This window comes from Canis lupus, chromosome 6 (assembly GCF_048164855.1).
Source record: "Canis lupus baileyi chromosome 6, mCanLup2.hap1, whole genome shotgun sequence".
In the NCBI taxonomy this organism is placed as follows: Eukaryota; Metazoa; Chordata; class Mammalia; order Carnivora; family Canidae; genus Canis; species Canis lupus.
This window is the reverse complement of record NC_132843.1, coordinates 4,356,451-4,377,908: the sequence shown is the minus strand read 5'-3', so window position 1 is coordinate 4,377,908 and position 21,458 is coordinate 4,356,451. Positions and strand designations below refer to the sequence as shown.

The following is a 21,458-nucleotide window of genomic DNA, read 5'->3' as shown; positions in this document are numbered from 1 at the left end:
CTGTTTCTCCCTCTCCCTCTGCCCTTCCCCCCACTTAAGCTCTCTCTGTCTCTATCTCAAATAGATATAATCTTAAAAAAAAAAAAGCTTTCTTAATCATGTATAAACTTAACACTTTTTTTTCTTTTAAACATGCTCAAGATGGGCTCTAAAAATAACACTATTAAATTTGGAATGAACTTAGAGGCTGCTATCAATTGGTCATGCAAAGTGTCAGAACCCTGAAATGGAAGCTCTCTGGTGAAGAACCAGCCCGCTAAGAAATCTTCATTTTGCATTGAGTTATGAAAGAAAATTCTCTTAACAGGATTGGAAACTGAACTAGAAAGAAGAAATAAATTTCGAAAGAAAAGAAAGTACCATTTAGAGGCAAATGAGTCCAGAACAGGTTAGGAAGGAAAGTAGCAAAATTCCCATGCCAGGAAGAACAGGAATTTAACTTCCTTTATTGACTGAAAGAAAGTCTTGAGAAGTAAGGACTGCCATAAATCCCCTCTCCCACTACACAAACAAATCTTGCTAAGTTTAGCCCTTATTTTACATTTGTTTCCTCCATTTATTTATCTTCCCACAGTTTGCCACTCTTCGAAGCCCAAAACGCTTTTCCATCATCATGTCACATATTAACAATTTTTCAGTCTTTGTTGAAATGGCATATAAGCTCTTGGGCCTATCTACTTCTTTGGGTCTTCACTTTTGTCATAGGAAGGCCTCTTCCTCATGTACAGATTAACAGCAAATAAAATTTGTACGCTTCTCTTCTATTAATCTTTGTCAAATTGACAGGGTCCCAGGTAATGAACCGAAAAGGTAGACAGAAAGTTTTTCCTCCCCTACACCTGCTAATTGGATTCAAATGAATTCATACATCTAACTAATTCTTCAATGAGAGTAGGGAAGATAAAGACACAACAGTTTAGGGACAGAGTTTATAACAACGTTGCCATTAATAAAGTTAATTCCATTTGTCAGAGCAATGTAGTTCATTTGTTCCTCACAGGGGCAACTTCACACAGAGAAAACTGATCCTATGGGGGAGACACAGCCAATGTGGGTTACTAGACATGAATGTGAGCCATTTTTAATGTTGGAGATAGTAGAATTTCATCTCTGCTTTTGGAAAATCAACTCCAACTTACATCAGTGGATCAACAGCATATGTGTGTGACAGATCAGCCTTCAGACTTACTTTTTATTGGAGTGACACACTAGACAATAGACTAACAAAAAATTTCAAACATTTATTATGGATACAGAAAGTAAATCATAATAAACTAACCAATCACATCTTATTCCCTCTTCCTCCAAACCTCCTTCAAGAAAAAGACATAGAAAGCACACACATGTATTTTCCCCCATTGTTTTGAAAACTATATCAAAAGTATGAAATATTGAGCAGAACAGAGCTGTGCTACAGCAAGAAATTAATATCTATAATATTTAAAGACTACTTATTGTTTTCCCTCAATGATAAACACAGCTTAAAAATCCTGGGCCTACTTTATTCCTAGATAAACTGAGAGAAAAATTAGTAATTTAGAATAACATACCTGCCACTAATCTAAACAACTAAGGGCAGAAAAGAATTGGAAAAGAGTAATCCTAATCATCCTTCTGAAGAAAAATTTTCATTTGTTTGGTGCTCAGCATTCCTGTTGCCATTTGCCTACACATTTTTCATAAACCTATCTCCTATATGTAGAATATAAGTCAAATCCACTGCTGGAAAGATGATGTAAATATCTGAATAAATACAAGTAAACTTCCTCCAATTGATTGAAAATGAATTTTTTTTCTATTTCTGGTAAAAATTCCAAATATAAACCTTAATATTTAGCTTGATTAGTAACTCATGCCTCTACCTGTTTTACTACAGCAATTATAACTGGAGATTCCAGGTCTCTTTTGATAATCAGTGTCACTTCTTCCCAGGTAGATTCTGGCCTCCATAAGTAAGTACTACTCTGATCCCATACTTAAAGTTGGTTCAGGCAAGCCCAACCGCCTGTATTCCACAACTAATAAATCTCACAAAGTTCATGGAAACTCCATCTACAAAGTATCTCTTCTCTAAAGCTGGGCTGCAGACAAATTTTTTATTTGCAATTAATTGTCTCCAGCTGTTGGAGAGCAAAGAAAGAACACTCCAACTTAAAGCATCAAATGAATATTTTTCATGTCCACGAGGTGCAAAGTTCATTTTGCTCATGTGAACCCCACAGAATAAGAAGGGGCATAAAAAACATTTAACCTAATACTTTCAGCTTCATGGGAGAAGAATGAGGCTCAAAGATTGTGAGTTCTAGGCTTAAGATCAAATTTATAATAAGTGGTTGGTCCAGGACATACTCTGAGTCTAGAGATTTTGTATAGTATATGTTTTTCAAACATTTTTCTACTTCCTTAAGAAGAAATCCTACATACTATGACCCACCATCAGTTGTATACTGCAAGAAGTGTGTGTGTGTGTGTGTGTGTTTATGTGTGGTGGGTAGGCATGGAGAAAAGCAGGTGACGGAGGAGGGTAAGGGTAAAAGGGTAAAGTAAGTGCAACATGAATAAAGATAAGCCCCAAGATCACGTTAGCCAATAGGTACACATTCTACCAAATTATTTCCCAGAACTACTAAAGGAGGAAACAAAATGGCCAGTTTGTGTCCTGCTTGTTTTTCCTGCTCTCACCACAACTTCCTATGGAATGATGTAGTGCAATGAGTTGGACAAAGGTAAAGCAGCTGGGGGTAAAAACAAGATAGACAAGGAGTTTGGAATACATAAAGTGCAACCCCTCAATTATTGAGCATTGACTGCAGAATTACATTTGAAGAGTACTAGAATACCATGAAACTTTTAGTTGGGAATTAATAATGTAAGCATTTTGCTCACTATCATAATCATAAGGCACCACGTAAAACCTAACCTTGTCTCAAGAAACCCTTTTAGGATAGTGAGACACACCCTTTCATCAAGAATCATGAATAAGTGGAGACACCCACCAAAACCACAGGATCACTGCAGTTCACTTAGTATACAATAAGAAGCATTGTGCCTTCCGTTTATAGCCTCATCTCTTTCTTCCAGCAACTTGGCAGCCACACAGTTGAGCCATGAGATTACTTGAAGGGATCAAAGGCAAGTAAGTCCCCACACAGCTCTCCAGCACAGAACCACTGTGAAATTATGGTAAATTATGTCAGCACCTCTCCATGTTTTTCCAAGTCCTCATCTGTAAAATGTTAACGGTAATCTGTGAAATGCAAATCCTGCATTTCCTTGTGTTCTTAGAACAGAGTGACAATGTGTGATATCATGGCTACCCACATGGTGTGGTGACTGTGGTGCCATGGGTTGGGACTTGTCATCCCAGCCAGTGGTGATAAGGCTAGTGGTTCTTTGAAAGATCTTCACTCCCACCCCTCCACTAGTGTTGCTAGCAGAGGCTATCTAAAGGCCCACGGATGATGCCACACACACACACACACACACACACACAAATTGAGCATTGTACAAGTGCTAAAAAGGGGCCACGTGTTCCCTACCTCTGAGATTTCCCATATGCTGCTACCTTTGCTTGCCATGCTCTCGCCTCATTCAGACTCTGGATGACTCCTCATCATCCCCCAGAATTCATGTCAGAGCCAGGATCTCCAATAGGCCTGCTCCCTGTTCCCTCCAGAGCTTGACACTAGGGCTTTCTTAAGGCCTTTAGTAGAATCTGATGCATAGGTCTGCAAGCCCTTAACTTCTGTATTGGAATTAGATGTTTCTGTGTCTGTTGTCTTCACTCTATTGTCTTAACTCAAGAATTTAGCACTCAGTTGGTGCCCAATGGATTAAATAATAAATGAATGATGAGTGAGTGAGTGGATTTTGCACAGAAATAATTACTTGAGGAAAGACATTATATTAATCTGGGATAGGCTCCTTTAATCAGAAAATTCCAACATGTGATCCTTTGAACAATTTTTTTAAATTATGTATTTATTTCTTTTATAGAGAGAGACTGGGGGCAGACAGAGAGAGAGAGTGTGAAAGTGTCTTAAGCAGACTCTGCCACTGAGCAGGGAGCCCAAGGTGGGCCTGGATCCCATGACGCTGAGGAGCATGACCTAAGCCAAAACCGAAAGTCAGACACTCAACCCACTGTGTCACCCAGGCGCCCATCCTTTGAACAATTTATCCACCATCTAGTGAAAACAGTAAGCTTTGATGAATTCAACGCCTACATGCTTATGGATCCCACACCCCCTCATATACACACATACATCTCACCTCCTGGGAAGTGTTGTGGTTACCAGGAAAGTCTTTGCTTTTAGACAAACATCCACAGACCACACAACAGCTGCTGTGAAGTATGTAACACATAGATGGACTTATAAATATCAGAATGAACTATTAGTACTCTCCTCACATACCCTGGGAGCCACTGCTTTTGAGTTGAAATCTGTGGCGCTCTTCTTTTTTTACATTGTCCATACTTTTCTTAATTCCAAAATCTTGAACTCTGCTTTGTTGCTGAGAAATTACCTTTTGTTTCAGAGTGCTTCATGTGAAGTCTCCACTGAAGGTTTTTAAATTCTACTTTCCTGGCAGACTTCCTTATTTTGCAAAATGCTTACTTCTTAGGTCCAAGAAACCCTTTAGCCAGGAATCATAAATTTTCAGTATTTCTGGGGCTCTCTTTTGTTAAGATACTAGAGATTTCACGTCCCGTTCTTGTCATTCTTTATACAGGAGGCCCTTACCTGCTCCTGGCAATTTAAGTTATGAATTTTCTTACATGTGAGAACACTTAGGAATCCCCCCTTTTTTCCAGTGTGATCATTTGGTACAAATGGAGGGTGGGCCAAATGGAACAAATACAAGTGCAACAATAACAAGCTGATATGTTGATTCCCCCACCTTCCTATGGGAGTACCCACCCTCCCACGGCTGACCTGGACTTACCCCAGCTAAAAATAGTTCTGAGATCAAGATTGTATTCTTTCATCTGTTAAAGTATACCCATTAGTTAAGACTCCAATTTCCAATAATATGAAATCACCTCAGACTCTATAAAGCAAAACAACATACTTTTGTGACGAAGATATTGGAATCAGAGACTGAGGGAAAGGCTATGATTAAGATTCAGGTTCAACTGGGACCAGATTCAACTGACGTGAGGATTTTCTCTCCTATTCTCTCTACATTTTGGTAGAGATGTATCTGGATTATTCATTCTGCCCACAGTCAGCTCCCTCTGCTTCTTTGGTTGGCTTGGCTATCATCTGGCCCTGACCTTTGTGTCATAAATTGAAGACACCCAGAAGAGGCTGATTTATTCTTTTCTTTTCCTTCCAAAATTCTTTATTTTTTTTTATTAACCTTGAATCTCATGTCCACCGCTAGCCAAATAAATGATGGCCTCGAGGTGGGGTCACCTTATGGTAGCTCCGACAATAGTCAGATGAACAAAGATTGGGGAGGGCAATTTTTAGAAAGGGATGCTGGATGCAAATTTCTGCTGGTCTTTTTTTTTTTTAAATATTTATTTATTTTATGATAGAGAGAGAGAGAGAGAGGCAGAGACACAGGAGGAGGGAGAAGCAGGCTCCATGCCTGGAGCCCGACGTGGGACTCGATCCCAGGTCTCCAGGATCACGCCCTGGGCCAAAGGCAGGCGCTAAACCGCTGAGCCACCCAGGGATCCCCTCTGCTGGTCTTTATTATAGTAGCTGTTGATGTATCTCTGACAAAATACTGTCTACCTCTGTGTGTCTCAGATATAACTCAGATATAATATACTGTTAGTTCTATTTTATCTTTCTCCCTTGACCTTGCTTATATCTAGCTTATTCTTTCTCTGACACATACACCTACAGGAAAACACTTGATGTGCAAAGAATCCATTCCCATATGTAGACTAGAAAGCGTATCTTAAGAAATTATTGACCTGGATCATGAGATAAATGTAATCAAATGAAATTTTTTTTCCTAAAATTCTAAGAAAATGAAGTTCACTTGGAAATGCTAACCCTTGATCTCTAGGCTAGTTGAATATTTTGTTTAAAAATTTATTAAAATCTTATATTGCCCAAAAAGCTAACTTCATTATTTCTTTTGTAAAATATGTCTAAAAGCCAATAGAGAGAATAGCGTTTGTGATTTCTGGGATAGTTGTTTCTTCTCTCTCAAAATTCTCAGTTGCTGGAACATTTTCCATCAAATCTTCTCTGTGCACAGTTTGCTCATGCAGAGTTAGAGGTAGATGTAGCAGAATCACAGGTAAATAATGCTTTATGCTAACAGTGGGCTTACTTTGGTGACATATGCCATTATTCTCAAATAAATCATTTGTGAATATAGGAATACAACTTTTGTTATACTTCAGGTCCTCTAATAAGACAATAATTCACATAGTAAAGCGTGGAGGAGAATCGGGGTTTGAGAGAGTTGTGTCGGAAGCAAGGGGGAAAAACAATTCTATTTCAGCCAGACAGGGGAGAGATACATATCTAATAATGGGATACTTACTGTTATTTTTCTTGCTGTTCCAGTTGTGGCTAAGGCCCCAAAGTCTGAGATCATTACATGAGATGCCAAGTCTAATCACATGATGAGAGGCCACTAGACCACCTGCAAGCCTCTTGCTTAGAGAATACACAATGAGTTCTTATAGTACTAGCCCACCACCTGCCTCCAGACTGTGTGAGATGGTAAATCACTCACCATGGAGCCTGAAGGAACAGCTATTAGGAATCCTTTGAAAATCAATATGACTGGGCCCTCTGTTTTCCTCTCCCGGAGGCACAGGGGTATGCTCCATGTAAAGGTGAAGCTTCCAGAGAGCCACAGCTTGGTACCTGCTCCCTGGAATCTGAAGGACACAGGACTTGTATATAGCTCAGACCATCAAACTACAAAGATTTATGTCTGGCTGGCTGCCTCTGTGATGGCAGAGGGAGGAAGGGTGGAAACTCTGGTCGCAGAGTTAAGAGGAAAGGCAGTGCAGATTCTGTGGGCCAGATGGGAACCCCTCCATGGAAATCCAGAGTAAGGTCCTGAGAGAAACTCTACCCAAAACAACTGCTTGATGGGTGAGTTGAACTCCAAAAGGGATGAATCGTAAGAAACAAGAGTCATACAAGGAAACCATAAGCAAACAACTAGAGAAGGAGGGACACACCCAAGGTAAGAGAACTCCACTGATGGGGTCAGTCTTCAAAAAGAATCCAGAGGATCCTCTAGGAAAGTAAGAAGCAGCTCTGAGAATCCATGAGACTCAGGTGGCCATTTTATCAGATAAGTAAGACAGTGCCTGTTCCCTACCCTTCTTCCCAACTTTTACTTAGAATTTTGTATGGCTACCAAAATAACAACCACTGAGGGGGAGATGAAGCAGGGCCAGAAACAGAAAACAATGACATCCCGTCTTACCACAGCTTTCCTGGCTGAGTCAGGCTCAATGTTTGAATGAAGTCAAGATCTGAGGGTTGGTACTTGGAAAACAGAGACTATTTTAGTTTTTACCTGGTAGCGACTGGAAAATGCTAAGAATTGCCTGCAATTGCATCTAGAAGGTGGGTGTGAAGGGATAGTGATGAGAAAACATTTTCTACTTGTCTCTTCTCCAGTTCTATCTGTCCAGTTAATTGGTAACACTGCAGATGACTTAATATTTATCCCCCACTTGCATTTTTATACTCTCCTACAGCTCTTCAAGGACGTTCCAGGAGTTGTGTTTGCACTCTTGGGGCTTGTCTGCTATATGCAGAGAAGGATGGAGTGTCTCTCTAATACCAGTTTGGAAAAGAACAAATACTAAATACTATCTGTAAGCAAGTTCAGAATACCTCCATTAGGGAATGTCTCCAGTTGTCACCTATCTCTTTATCTGGACTTCGAGGGCCACAATCTAATTGACCTTTAAAAGATCAACTTAATAAGAAAAACAGACCACCAAAAAAGCCTCATTCCAGATTTACCAATGCTCTGTTGAATGCTCTGTTTTGAACACCTTGATTTTAAAGGGGGAATACACACTTCCTAATTATGATTCAATGGTTTAATAAACATCGCCTAAATTTGCATGATCTCTGAGGGCAGTGATGTCACTCTGTGGACATGGAGTTAAAGCTTTAATCCTTTTTCACACATGACTTTATTGAACAGAGTAAGCTCCATTTCCAGGGCACAAATGCTTATCTTTGTATTTGGTTCTCTTAAATTCCACTTCTTTCTTAGCACAGTATAGTCACAACTTTTGCCTTTTTACTGATTTATTTTCACCTTATATTACACTAATGCCCCAGAAGAGAAGCATTTAACCCCTTTGTGTCTCTCAGCCTGTTTCTAATCGCCTCAAAGATAAAGAGATGAAGGCAGCCCGGGTGGCTCAGTGGTTTAGCGCCGACTTCAGCCCAGGGTATGATCCTGGAGTCCCGGGACTGAGTCCCGCATCGGGCTCCCTGCATGGAGTCTGCTTCTCCCTCTGCCTGTCTCTGCCTCTCTCTCTCTCTCTCTCTGTGTGTGTGTGTGTCTCTCACGAATAAATAAATAAAATCTTTTTTAAAAAAAGATAGAGATGACTGTCAGATTAGTAAATAGGGAGTACCCTGGCTTATGGAACTATCTAGCTCCAAACTTCACTAGCTATGCAACCAGGGGCAAGATACTAATCTCTTTGGGCTTTTCTTTCTCATCTGAAAAATAGGAAAAGTGTGTACCTCACAGTGTTGTCAAGGTCAAGAAAGGTGCTGCATGTGCAGCAATAGGCTACCACTTGGCCTCTGTTAGGTTCTCAATAAATCTTAGCTATTGCCAAAATGGATTCTTTCCATGAAACTCTCTTCATACACAAGTCTAGATGCCAATTTTAAAGATTTTATTTATTTATTTATTTATTTATTTATTTATTTATTTATTTATTTAGTGAGAGAGTGTGGAAGCAGAGGGAGGAGCAAAAGGAGAGAGAGAATCTCAAGCAGATTCCCTGCTGAGCAAAGAACCCAACACAGGGCTTGATTTCACAACCCGAGCCAAAATCCAGACAGATACTTAATGAACTGTGCCACCCAGGCACCCCTAAGCACCAATTTTAAAATTTAGTTTCATTTGGAGAATCTACCAATTTAAATTTGGGGCTCAGGAATGCTGGTAATGAAGGTCTTGAATTTTGTAATGATTTCTCCATTGCCTGAGGCAGTGTACTGGATTCTCAGAGGTTTTCAAGGAGCTCCAATGTGCAAATATATTCTGTCCACTTTATGACTCCTGATGGTCAGATCACCAAGACCTAAAAGTCAAGTAAAATGTGAGGAGAGGGCTGGGAGTTTCAAAGTGTCATTCCTGGGAATTTAACTTTTTTGTCCTTCTTTCTGATGCCCCAGTGTCTTAGGTGTGGAAACTAAATGCTTGGCCCTGTTCCTAATCTTGAGTTTTGCTGATTCAAAGAGCACTACTTCTTTTATTTTTCTTAAATAAAAGAGTAAAAAAAGAAAACAAATGAAAGAAAGCAAAACCAGTGAGTGCCCATTAAGCATTTCTCAAATGCCCTAGGACTGATTTCCAGGAACTCACGGAAAGTTCTTTGCACTCTCCACTCTTTCTGATTCAGCACCCCTACCCTCAGGGAGGACTCCATGCTTCTTCTCTGGCTCTCACAACCCTCCAGTCAGCACCTCCATACCTGTGATTTCCTACTCCTATGGCCTGCTCATCCCATTCAGGCCCTGGGACTAGCTGTGCCAACTTTGCCCACCCAGTGAGGCTCCAGAGCCCTTGCATTGCACAAAGGGTCATATATTCTATGGTAATTGGAGCAAATGCCCCTTTGCTTTTTGAGGTTATGCTGGTTGAGGTGGCCAAGCCGTTTTACATTACATTTAATGAAAATGGTTCTTTTGTTTTTATTCACATTATCTTCTTCCCTAAAACTTAGAGTGAACTCAAGATCATAGACCCAAGGAAAATCATCAGATGCCATGTTTCAATGTGAATCCCCTAATTAAGGCTTTGCAAAGGGATCATGGTGCAGTAACTGTAAATAATAATTGAACCCATTTTGTCAGGTTGTAGGTAATATGAATTAATACTCAGATCTTGACACATAGTGAGTGCTCAACAAATCTTACTACTTTTGAGCAGAAGGCAGGTGCTCAACCACCGAGCCACCCAGGCACCCCAATAAATGAATATTTTTAAAAAGATGCAACCAAGTAAAAAGAATGATTAGATTTAAAATCAATTCTGGGAAGAGGGGTCCTCAACTCACCTGGTCCCACCAACTTACCTAGGTAACTTTCAAAACATCCTGAACTCCTAAGAATTCAAACTGAAATTTAAAGAGAGAACAACTGGAATGCTACAGAGAGAAGGGTTTTCACTTCTAGCAAGGTAGGAAGGCAAAAAAATAAATTAAAAAAAAAAAAAAAAGAATCAATTTGGGGAGGGGCCCCACGAGGAGCCAGGCTAAAGCAGAGCCTCAGGACAGGAAAGCCCAGCCCTGGGGCAGCGAAACTTTAAAAATCCATGACAGAAAAAAAAAAAAAATCCATGACAGAGTTTTCTCTGATGGAAAAGTACTCAGCAGGGAACTTGGGCAGAACCTCAGGAGGGGCAGGAAGTCTACAGATTCCCGGAGTCATTAGCAGAGGAGAGGTGCCCGGGCGAGAGCGCACTCTGTGGGCGGATCTCAAACGGCCGGAGCACCCCGGTGGGGCCTCAGGGAGAAGCCGGTGAGTCAGTTGAGGGCTCCTGGCAGAGGGGGCTGCGCCCTGCTGCCTTCGGGAGTCATGGCCCCGGGAGTGAGATTCCAGCAGCGCAGGCCCCGGATCCCAGGGCGCCTAAGCAGACACAGCCCAGGATCCTGCACTCCCCCAGGACAGGCAGAAGCAGGGAGGGCACAGGACGGCGAGGACTCTCCTGCTGCCGGGTGCCCCCAAGCTGTGCAGGTCAGTACCCCCGCCGCCCTGGGAGCATCTAGGCCAGTGCAGACTAGGAGACTACAGGTTGTTACCCACAGGGAGCTGACTCCAAAGCTGAAGACCTGGCCACCACCAGTGTTGTTGTTCCTCCTGGTGTCACCTTGTGCCTGGGAACAGAGGTAAACAGCTCCCAATGAACCCAGCACCCAGCAGGGGGCAGGCATCTCCCCCAGGTACACACACCTGAGAATCAGCACAGCAGGCTGATTCTCCCCCAGAAGACCAGCTGGAAGAACAGGGGAAGAGCAAGTTCTTGACCAAGCAGCACTGGAAATCTCCAGGAATGAGGGAAAATCAAGGGAATATAGTATAGAGAACTAAATGGTCTCTTTTTTTCCCTTTTTTCCATTCGACTTGTTTTTATATTAGACTGAAATTTTCCAATATTTTTCTCTTTTCCCACCTTAACTACAATATTTTACCAGCTCTTCATTTTTAAGTTTTTTTTTTTTTTTGACTTTCATATTTCCACAATTACCTGCCTTAGATATATTTTTCACTTCTGGATTCCCTTCAATGTATTCAATTTAATTTTGGGAGATATACAAAATATGGGTTTTTGTTTTGTGTTTTTTGTTTTCTCTGCCTTGTCTTGTTCTTCAATGGCAGAAGTTAACACCTTCTAAAACATGACCAGAATACACGCAGAACCAAGGGGAATACCATGCTGATTCATTCTGTGAGATTATATGCCCCCTCTTTTATCTTGTTTATGTTTTGGTGGTCAATGTTGGGGCTTTCTACAAGTATTGCTGGTTTATATAAATTTGGGATTGAGCATCTTTTAACATACAGAACTTAATACACTCAGAATCAAGAGGATCACCCTCTAGGACCCCTCAGGTAGACTACATTCTCCCTCCACTGCTACTTCTTTACCACCACCAGCCACCAGCCCCTCCCTTTTTTCTTTTTTCTCTTTCTCTTCCTTACTTTTTTTCTTTTGTTCTTTTCTCCTTCTTTGGGGTTTTTGGCCTTTCATTTTTTACTACTTTGTTTTAAAATTTGTTTTTCACTTTAGTGGTCCTTTTATTTTGTTCTGATCTTCTTTTTCATTTTCTGATCTCTGACCTGTTTGGAATCATCTAAGGTGGATTTTACTTAGGTGGTGGTTGATATTTTTGACTCAGCCCGCTCATACAGCCACCCTGTACTGGAAAAAAATGACTAGAAGGAAGAACTCACCACAAAAGAAAGAACCAGAAACAGTACTCTCTGCCACAGAGCTACAGAATATGGATTTCAATTCGATGTCAGAAAGCCAATTCAGAAGCACAATTACAAAGCTACTGATGGCTCTGGAAAAAAACATAAAGGTCTCTGGAGACTTCATTACTGCAGAATTGAATATAATCAGGCCTAAATTAAATATCAATTAAATGAGATGCAATCCAAACTGGATGTCCTAACTACTAGAGCTAATGAGGTAAAAGAAATAGTAAGTGACATAGAAGACGAGTTGATGGTAAGGAAGGAAGCTCAGGAAAAAAAAGAGAAAAACAATCGAGAGACCATGAGGAAAGGCTTAGGGAAATAAATTATAGCCTGAGAAGGAAGAATTTATGTATAATTGGGGTTCCAGAAGAGTCAGAGAGGGAGAGATGGCCACAAAGTATATCTGAACAAATAATAGCTGAGAACTTCCCTAATTTAGGAAGAGAAACAGGCATTCAGAACCAAGAGATAGAAAAGTCCCCCCACCCACCCACCAAAATCAGTAAAAACCATTCAACACTTCAACATTTAATAGTGAAACTTGCAAATTCCAAAGATAAAGAGAAAATCCTTAAAGAAGCAAGAGATAAGAGATTCTTCACGTAGGTGGCGAGAAATATCAGATTAACAGCAGACCTCTCCACGGAGACCTAGCAGGCCAGAAAGGGCTGGCAGGATATATTCAGGGTCCTAAGTGAGAAGAACATGCAGCCAAGAATACTTTATCCAGGAAGGCTGTCGTTCAGAATAGGAGAGACAAAGAGCTTCCAGGATAGGTAGAAACGGAAAGAATATGTGACCACCAAACCAGCTCTGCAAGAAATATTAAGGAGGAGCCTGTGAAAGAAAGAGGCAGCCCAAAGAAATAATTCACAAAAACAGGGACTGAATAGGTATTACGATGACACTAAATTCATATCTTTCAGTTACTCTGAATGTGAATGGGCTAAATGATCCCATCAAAAGATCTAGGGTTTTAGACTGGATAAAAAAACAAGACCCATCTATTTTCTGTCTACAAGAGGCTCATTTTAGACTTAAGGACACCTGCAGCCTGAAAATGAAAAGGGGGAGAACCATTTACCATTCAAATGGTCCTCAAAAGAAAGCTGGGATAGCAATTCTCATATTAGATAAATTAAAGTTTATGCCAAAGACTGTAGTAAGAGATGAAGGGGGACACTATATCATACCTAAAGGGTCTATCCAACAAGAAGACCTAACAACATTGAATATTTATGCCCTAATGTGGGAGCTGCCAAGTACATCAATCAATTAATAACCAAAGTAAAGACATACTTAAATAATAATACACTAGTAGGAGGAGACTTCAACATGGCACTTTCTGCAAATGACAGATCTTCTAAGCAGAGTATCACCAAAGAAACAAGAGCCCTAAATGATACACTGGACCAGATGGATTTCAGAGATATATACAGAACTTTGCATCTGAATGCAACTGAATACACATTCTTCTCAAGTGCACATGGAACTTTCTCCAGAATAGACCACATATTGGGTCACAAATCTGGTCTCAACTGATACCAGATTGAGATTGTCCCCTGCATAGTTTCAGACCACAATGCTTTGAAAATGGAGCTCAATCACAAGAAGAATTTTGGAAGAAACTCAAACACAGGAAATTAGAGAAGAATTAAAAAGATTCATGGAAACTAATGAAAATGAAGATAAAACTGTTCAAAATCTTTGGGACACAGCAAAAGTGGTCCTAAGAGGGAAATACATCACAATACAAGCCTCCCTCAAAAAATTGGGAAAAACTCAAATACACAAGCTAACCTTGCACCTAAAGGATTTGGAGAAAGAACAGCAAGTAAAACCTGCACCAGGCAGAAGAAGGGAGATAACAAAGATTCGAGCAGAACTCAATGAAATAGAGACCAGAAGAACTGTAGAACAGATCAGCAAAACCAGGAGGTGGTTCTTTGAAAGAATTAATAAGATAGATAAATCATTAGCCAGCCTTATTAAAAAGAAAAAAAGACTCAAATTAATAAAATCATGAATGAAAGAGGAGAGATCACAACCAATACCAAGGAAACACAATTTTAAAAACATATTATGAACAGCTATATGCCAATAAATTAAGCAATCTAGAAGAAATGAATGCATTTCTCGAAAACCACAAATTATCAAAACTGGAACAGGAAGAAGTAGAAAACCTGAACAGGCCAATAAACAGGGAGGAAATTGAAGCAGTCATCAAAAACCTCCCAAAACACAAAGTCCAGGGCCAGATGGCTTCCCTGGGGAATTCTATCAAACGTTTAAAGAAGAAACCATACCTATTCTACTAAAGCTGTTTGGAAAGATAGAAAGAGATGGAGTACTTCCAAATTCGTTCTATGAGGCCAGCATCACCTTAATTCCAAAACCAGACAAAGACCCCACCAAAAAGGAGAATTATAGACCAATATCCCTGATGAACGTGGATGCAAAAATTCTCAACAAGATACTAGCCAATAGGATCCAACAGTACATTAAGAAAATTATTCACCATGACCAAGTAGGATTTATTCCCGGGACACAAGGCTGGTTCAACACTCGTAAAACAATCAATGTGATTCATCATATCAGCAAGAGAAAAACCAAGAACCATATGATCCTCTCATTAGATGCAGAGAAAGCATTTGACAAAATACAGCATCCATTCCTGATCAAAACTCTTCAGAGTGTAGGGATAGAGGGAACATTCCTCGACATCTTAAAAGCCATCTATGAAAAGCCCACAGCAAATATCATTCTCAATGGGGAAGCACTGGGAGCCTTTCCCCTAAGATCAGGAACAAGACAGGGATGGCCACTCTCACCACTGCTATTCAACATAGTACTGGAAGTCCTAGCCTCGGCAATCAGACAACAAAAAGACATTAAAGGCATTCGAATTGGCAAAGAAGAAGTCAAACTCTCCCTCTTCGCCGATGACATGATACTCTACATAGAAAACCCAAAAGCCTCCACGCCAAGATTGCTAGAACTCATACAGCAATTCGGCAGTGTGGCAGGATACAAAATCAATGCCCAGAAGTCAGTGGCATTTCTATACACTAACAATGAGACTGAAGAAAGAGAAATTAAGGAGTCAATCCCATTTACAATTGCACCCAAAAGCATAAGATACCTAGGAATAAACCTAACCAAAGAGGTAAAGGATCTATACCCTAAAAACTATAGAACACTTCTGAAAGAAATTGAGGAAGACACAAAGAGATGGAAAAATCTTCCATGCTCATGGATTGGCAGAATTAATATTGTGAAAATGTCAATGTTATCCTTTTCTTTTCTTTTCTTTTTTAAAGATATTATTTACTTATTTGACAGAGAGATAGCACAAGCAGGAGGAGTGTCAGGCAGAGGGAGAGAGAGAAGCAGGCTTGCCATGGAGCAGGAAGTCTGAGGTGGGACTCCATCTCAGGACCCAGGGATTGTGATCTGAGACAAAGGCAGATGCTTAACCAACAGAACCCCTCAGGCACTAGAAATGGCATTTTCATCATACAGTTGGTGACGCTGCTTTGTGACACAGCATGATTACCTATTCTTGTAACAGCAACGGAATTGGTTAAATCCAAATCCTATTTCTCACAACCAGAACCTTTAAAGATGCTGCAGTTAGTAACACCTGAAAGGTCAGCAGCCAAGCATCCTTTCTGGATGCTCGGCCACTTTCTGGACATGGTGTGATTGAATCAGGTTTTTACATTCTTCCCTAAAACAGGAGACAATGACACCTGGAAATCAGTGTTCAACTTTGGCAGAGTGGCTGAGATCAAGTGACTCCACAAGCAAGAGTGTGTTCTGTGCCTATTAGCAGATCCACACAACTTATTTTCACCAGGCATTTTAAAAATTGGTGGAAATAAGCACTAAAACTTTACCAGTTTGTATGAAACATTTATTCTGCTGCCCTGAAGACATGAAAGCACATTTTACTCTAAGACTAGCAGCCCCTGGCCACCACTGTTCTGATCTGTTTCAACTGGAATTAGAGCATTTCCCATATCTCAAACATCGAGAATGCCCAGGAAAATCTCTAAGGATCTCAGTGCACTGAATCCCTCTAAGCAAAAACAGTATCCACTTCTCATTGTATCACTAGAGTGAGGCAATCAATTGTTAAGGATGTGAATAAAGAGTGAAGAAGGCTTAATGCAAAGAAAAAATTACAAATAATTTATTTAGTGAACATTTTTTGTTTCCTTTATTTTGCTTCTCTTCCATTTAATTCCAGAAATATCTTTATGACACAGAATCAACATTTGTCCTTGATATTTTACATTTTATAGGTGCGAGGTAGAAGAAACCCAGAAGAGCTTCAGGGACTGTGATGATGTGGTGGTATCTTGGAAGAAGAGCTTAATGCTCCAACTTCAGCAGCCACTGTCATCTTTCTGGCTAAGACATCCAAACTTTGTCATTGTTTCCTTGATTAATTTTTTGGTAACACAATGGACAGATTTTTAACCACAAAATAAATCCTTATAATAAATTTGACTTACACATGATGAAATAAAACCCAGTGCTTTCAAAGGAAATTTATTCAACGTGGGCCAATATGTCAAGTCATTTATAAGGCAGTTCCTTACTGAATGGCCTATGCTATTATGTGATTCTGAGATGTAAAGTGTCTCTAAGATTGTTGTTAACTATTTTTTAAAATGAAAATCACATAGAAGCACAGTTATCACAGTAATTCAAGATAATCCCATCATCTTTTCACTGCCCTTGACATCTGTCCCAGCTGACCATGTCACCTCCTTCTCCTGTCTTAAATTCTCTGGGGGGCTCAGCTAGGACATCAAGATGGCATTGAGGGATGTGCTGATGTATCAACAGGATCATGATTCTGATAGGAAGGTGCTACTGATAAAATGGTCAATATGGCTTTTATAGAGAGTATTTTTTTAAGTATTTTTTAGCTTTGTGCAGGAGATATGCATCTATTTTTGCTATATTTAAATTTGATTAATATTAAAGCAATGTTTTCAAACAAATTTTAATACATACAGGAAATTCATGGGTAGTATCCACTCAGTTCAGAGTTGAAGACACTCCTTTCTTTCCCAGAAGAGAAGATTATTCTTTAAGTACCTTTATCAACATAATTATTTCTGGTTCTGGGTGGCCCAAGAATGTACAGCAATCTATAAAAATGCAGTCATTTCCCTGAGTGAGAGTTATTTCATAAAATATTGCAAATGCAGAATTCCTAGGAAACATTTAAACGTTTTTGGATGGCCTAGGAACTCTCCCTGGCAGCCATTGGACAAGCCGTTGGTTCTGTACACACAGACATTGTTTACGACTGACTCTTTAGTATGTGGTAGTATCAAATATTTGTCTTGTATTTACTAGCTAAATTTTCAAATTATATTGTTACTATTTGGGGTTTTTTTTCCTGTTTCCCCACCCCCCAGAGAATAGTGAATCCAACACCTCATCTGCTTTTGTAAGGCAAATCTGCTCAAGTGCTGACAGAGTATTAATATTCTCTTTTGCTTAAAGCCATGGCCAGGATTATTGCTGCCATTTTATCCTCTCTCTCTTTTCTTCAAAGTCAGAATAAAACTAAAGCAGATTTTCTACCCATTGTTCTCGGTTAAAAAGCATTTCTTTGTTCTATTGCAGAAGTTTCGCCATCCCTGCCACACATGACTGTGGGATGGTGGGGGTTGGGCAGTGGCCTCCAAACTTACCCACAGGCATGAGACAATCAGCTCACCCTGCCTGTTCACAGTGCTTTTGAACTCCAGTCAACAACTCAATACACTTTTGTTTTTAATTTGAATCCCCTCTGAAGCACTGATTGTATTTTCAGGTGGTTATTGTTGAATTAATAATATGTAGGATAGGTAGATTCTCACTTCTCCATTAGTAATGAGGAAATTGACATGTGAACCTCTGGTCTGGTACAGATACAGCACCCTTTCCACCATCCATCCTGACTGGTAGCCTTAACTTCAAAGGTTTGTTAAAAACTATCAGAAAGTTTCAATCCCTTCCTGTGCAGAACAGTCTAACTGTCCTTCAGAAAATTCCACATCAGATGGAGGAAACCTCTGTTCCACCAGACAGATTATGGTATAGCACAAATTTAAGCATAAAGACTAAGTTATAACTTTCCCTCAGGGTACAACTAAGGGATAGCTTTCCCCCAAATGAAGAAAATCTCTTCTAACATGACTATTGTCTACACTTCTGAAAGATGGATGAATGGATAGAGAGATAAGCAATAAAAATCCTAATATACCAGCATCCCATAATATATTTTGTTGGCAATAGTTCTATTACTGCTTCTCTTTTTAACTCTAATATTTGGTTGCCCACTTAAAGGGACTTTTCAAGTACTATAGTGCTATTTTTAAATAAAATAATTAACTTCTAACTATTTTTTCCAGGATACAGATCCTATTCATGAAAAACATTTGATTTTCTTTCTCACACGTGAAGAAAATATCAGATCTCATTTCATTTATCCTAAGACACATTTTTCCCCCACATTTTATTATCTCTGAAATCATGAAGTGTCTTAGATTTGGTGAAATGTGTCATATTCTGAGTTAGTCACCATCAGGAGTATTTTACTATAGAAAATGGTTAAATACTTACTATGCATCTTGAATTTGCATTAGTTTTTAAAAATTAAATGGATAAAGGTAAACATATTCAACAGCTTCAAATAAATGCATAGATATTCATGGTAACTATTTTAGCATTCTCAAAAATCCTACGGATTTTAGATGATTTATAATTTTAAGATGAATAAATCTGGCTAAACATAATTTACATTTAGTTACATATATGTAAAATATAGTGTGCATTATTTACAGTATAGTTAATACTATGGACCCTAAAATGAATAATGACTTACTATTGTGTATGAATATTGGGACTTTTTATAATTAGATGTGTCACCTGAAGACCCTCTAGGTAGACTGCAAACTGGAGACTTTTCTCATTGATTTTGAGATTCTAAAGGGATTGTTCTGGTTGTGGTTCAGTAGGAAATGGTAAAGATCTTGGGACTTGTTCTAGTTCATTGTTTCCTCACCAAATTGCACTCTTGACACATAGACTTTCAGTATAGACCTCACTAAAAGATCCATATGGTGTGGTTTCAGTTTGGCTGGAGTGGTGACAGTGTCTGGCATGGTGGAAACAGCCTATGAGCCCACACCCTGAGATGAATAGCTGTGAAACCACCACAACACCATTCCTCTCTCTGTGCCGCGCAGGTAAGTATGGACATGGCACTCCTGGGACTCTGCCCAGCTTCTTTTCCCATTATTTGGCTGAGACACCTCCTTTTCTGAGATGTACCTTACCACTCTAAATTTCAAGATTTTATTCACACTTTAAGACCTGGCTTGCCTGACATTCTGCTCCTCAATAAAGTTTATCCTAAAACTCTGGGCAAGAACTACTTACTCCTTGCTCTGGGTTCTCTTTAACAATTTCACTACATTCCTTTAGAACTTGGCACCTTTCACCCTGTTAGGTGGTGATTTATGTCTTTGCTGTGTCTTACCTACCTACCATGCTCTAAGCTTCTTGGTATTAATAACTGTATCTCATAAATAGTTTTTTTAATCTCCCACAAGGAACAAAAACATTTTAAATGTGTGTCAACATGTTTTATAAAGTACTATCAAAAGATAGCAACTTCCATCCTCACCACTGTGGTCACCATCACTGTCATTGTCATCATCATCATCAATGCAGGCAGTGCCTCAGTCTGGAGTGAGCAGTTCATTCTTTTCTCACCTTTAGATACATCTTCCAACTTAGATTTTATCTAATAAAGAACATATTCTAATGTCTATCTGTCCCCATCTTGGACTTATGTTTCACCCGTTCTGGGCCAGAGCAGGGAAGAGGAGGACAATTTACCAGGGTCACTCAGAGACATCTTGGAAAAATCAGGGAGTTAGGCCACAGAAGTCTCCTTGTAGGGGGCAAGAGAAATTTTTTAGGAAAAAACATTATGGGACGCCTGGGTGGCTCACCGGTTGAGCGTCTGCCTTTGGTTCACGGTGTGATCCTGGAGTCCTAGGATCAAGTCCCACATTGGGCTTCCACATGGAGCCTGCTTCTCTCTCTGCCTATGTCTCTGCCTCTCTCTCTATGTCTTTCATAAATAAATAAAATCTTTTTTTAAAAAAAGGAGAAAACGTTATTAGGAAGGTTATAATAGTAACAAAAGTAGTAAGATTTAAAAAAATTTTTTTAATTGAAGTATGATTTTCCAACATATAGTATAACACCCAGTGCTCATCCCATCAAGTGCCCTCCTCAGTGCCTGTCACCCAGTCACCCCATCCCTCCACCCTCTGCAACCCTTTGTTTGTTTCTCAGAGTTAGGAGTCTCTCGTGGTTTGTCTCCCTCTAGAATTTTTCCCACTCAGTTCCCCTCCTTTCCCTTATATTCTCTTTTACTATTTTTTATTCCCCGTATGAGTGAGACCATATGATGATTGTCCTCTGATTGACTTACTTCACTCAGCATAATACCCTCCAGTTCCATCCACAATGGAGCAAATGGTGGGTATTCATCCTTTCTGATGGCTGAGGAATATTCCAGTGTATGTATAGACCACGTCTTCTTGATCCATTCATCTTTTGATGGACACTGAGGCTCCTTCCACAGTTTGGCTATTGTGGACATTGCTGCTAGAAACATCGAGGTGCAGGTGTCCCGGCGTTTCACTGCATCTGTGTCTTCGGGGTAAATCCCCAACAGTGCAATTGCTGGGTCGTAGGGCAGATCTATTTTTAATTCTTTGAGGAACCTCCACACAGTTTTCCAGAGTGGCTGCACCAGTTCACATTCCCACCAACAGTGCAAGAGGTTCCCTTTTCTCCACATCCTCTTCAACATTTGTTGTTTCCTGTCTTATTAATTTTCACCATTCTCACTGGCGTGAGGTGGTATCTCATTGTGGTTTCATTTGTATTTCCCTGATGGCAAGGGATGCAGAGTATTTTCCCATGTGCTTGTTGGGCATGTGTAGGTCTTCTTTAGAGAAATGTCAGTTCATGTCTTCTGCCCATTTCATGATTGGATTTTTCTTTTCTTGGGTGTTGAGTTTGATAAGTTCTTTATAGATCTTGGAAACTAGCCCTATAGATCTTGGAAACTAGCCCTTTATCTGATCTTTTCTTGGGTGTTGAGTTTGATAAGTTCTTTATAGATCTTGGAAACCAGCCCTTTATCTGATCTGCAAATCAGATATTTGCAAATATCTTCTCCCATCCCGT

At 39.8% G+C, this 21,458-nt stretch overlaps 1 long non-coding RNA gene across 2 annotated transcripts in view; it reads right to left on the bottom strand.

Annotated features, from left to right (window-relative positions):
• The window catches only part of LOC140634624 (uncharacterized), a 53,944-nt gene that overhangs the window by 15,804 nt on the left and 16,682 nt on the right, over positions 1-21,458 (bottom strand). Inside the window, exon 3 of one of the 2 annotated variants that reach the window (XR_012032032.1) lies at positions 19,801-20,348. The exons of the other annotated variant lie outside the window; for it this stretch is intronic. This is a non-coding gene — a long non-coding RNA (uncharacterized lncRNA). Of the gene's footprint in view, positions 1-19,800; positions 20,349-21,458 lie in introns of those variants that run through there. 2 annotated transcript variants of the gene reach the window in all.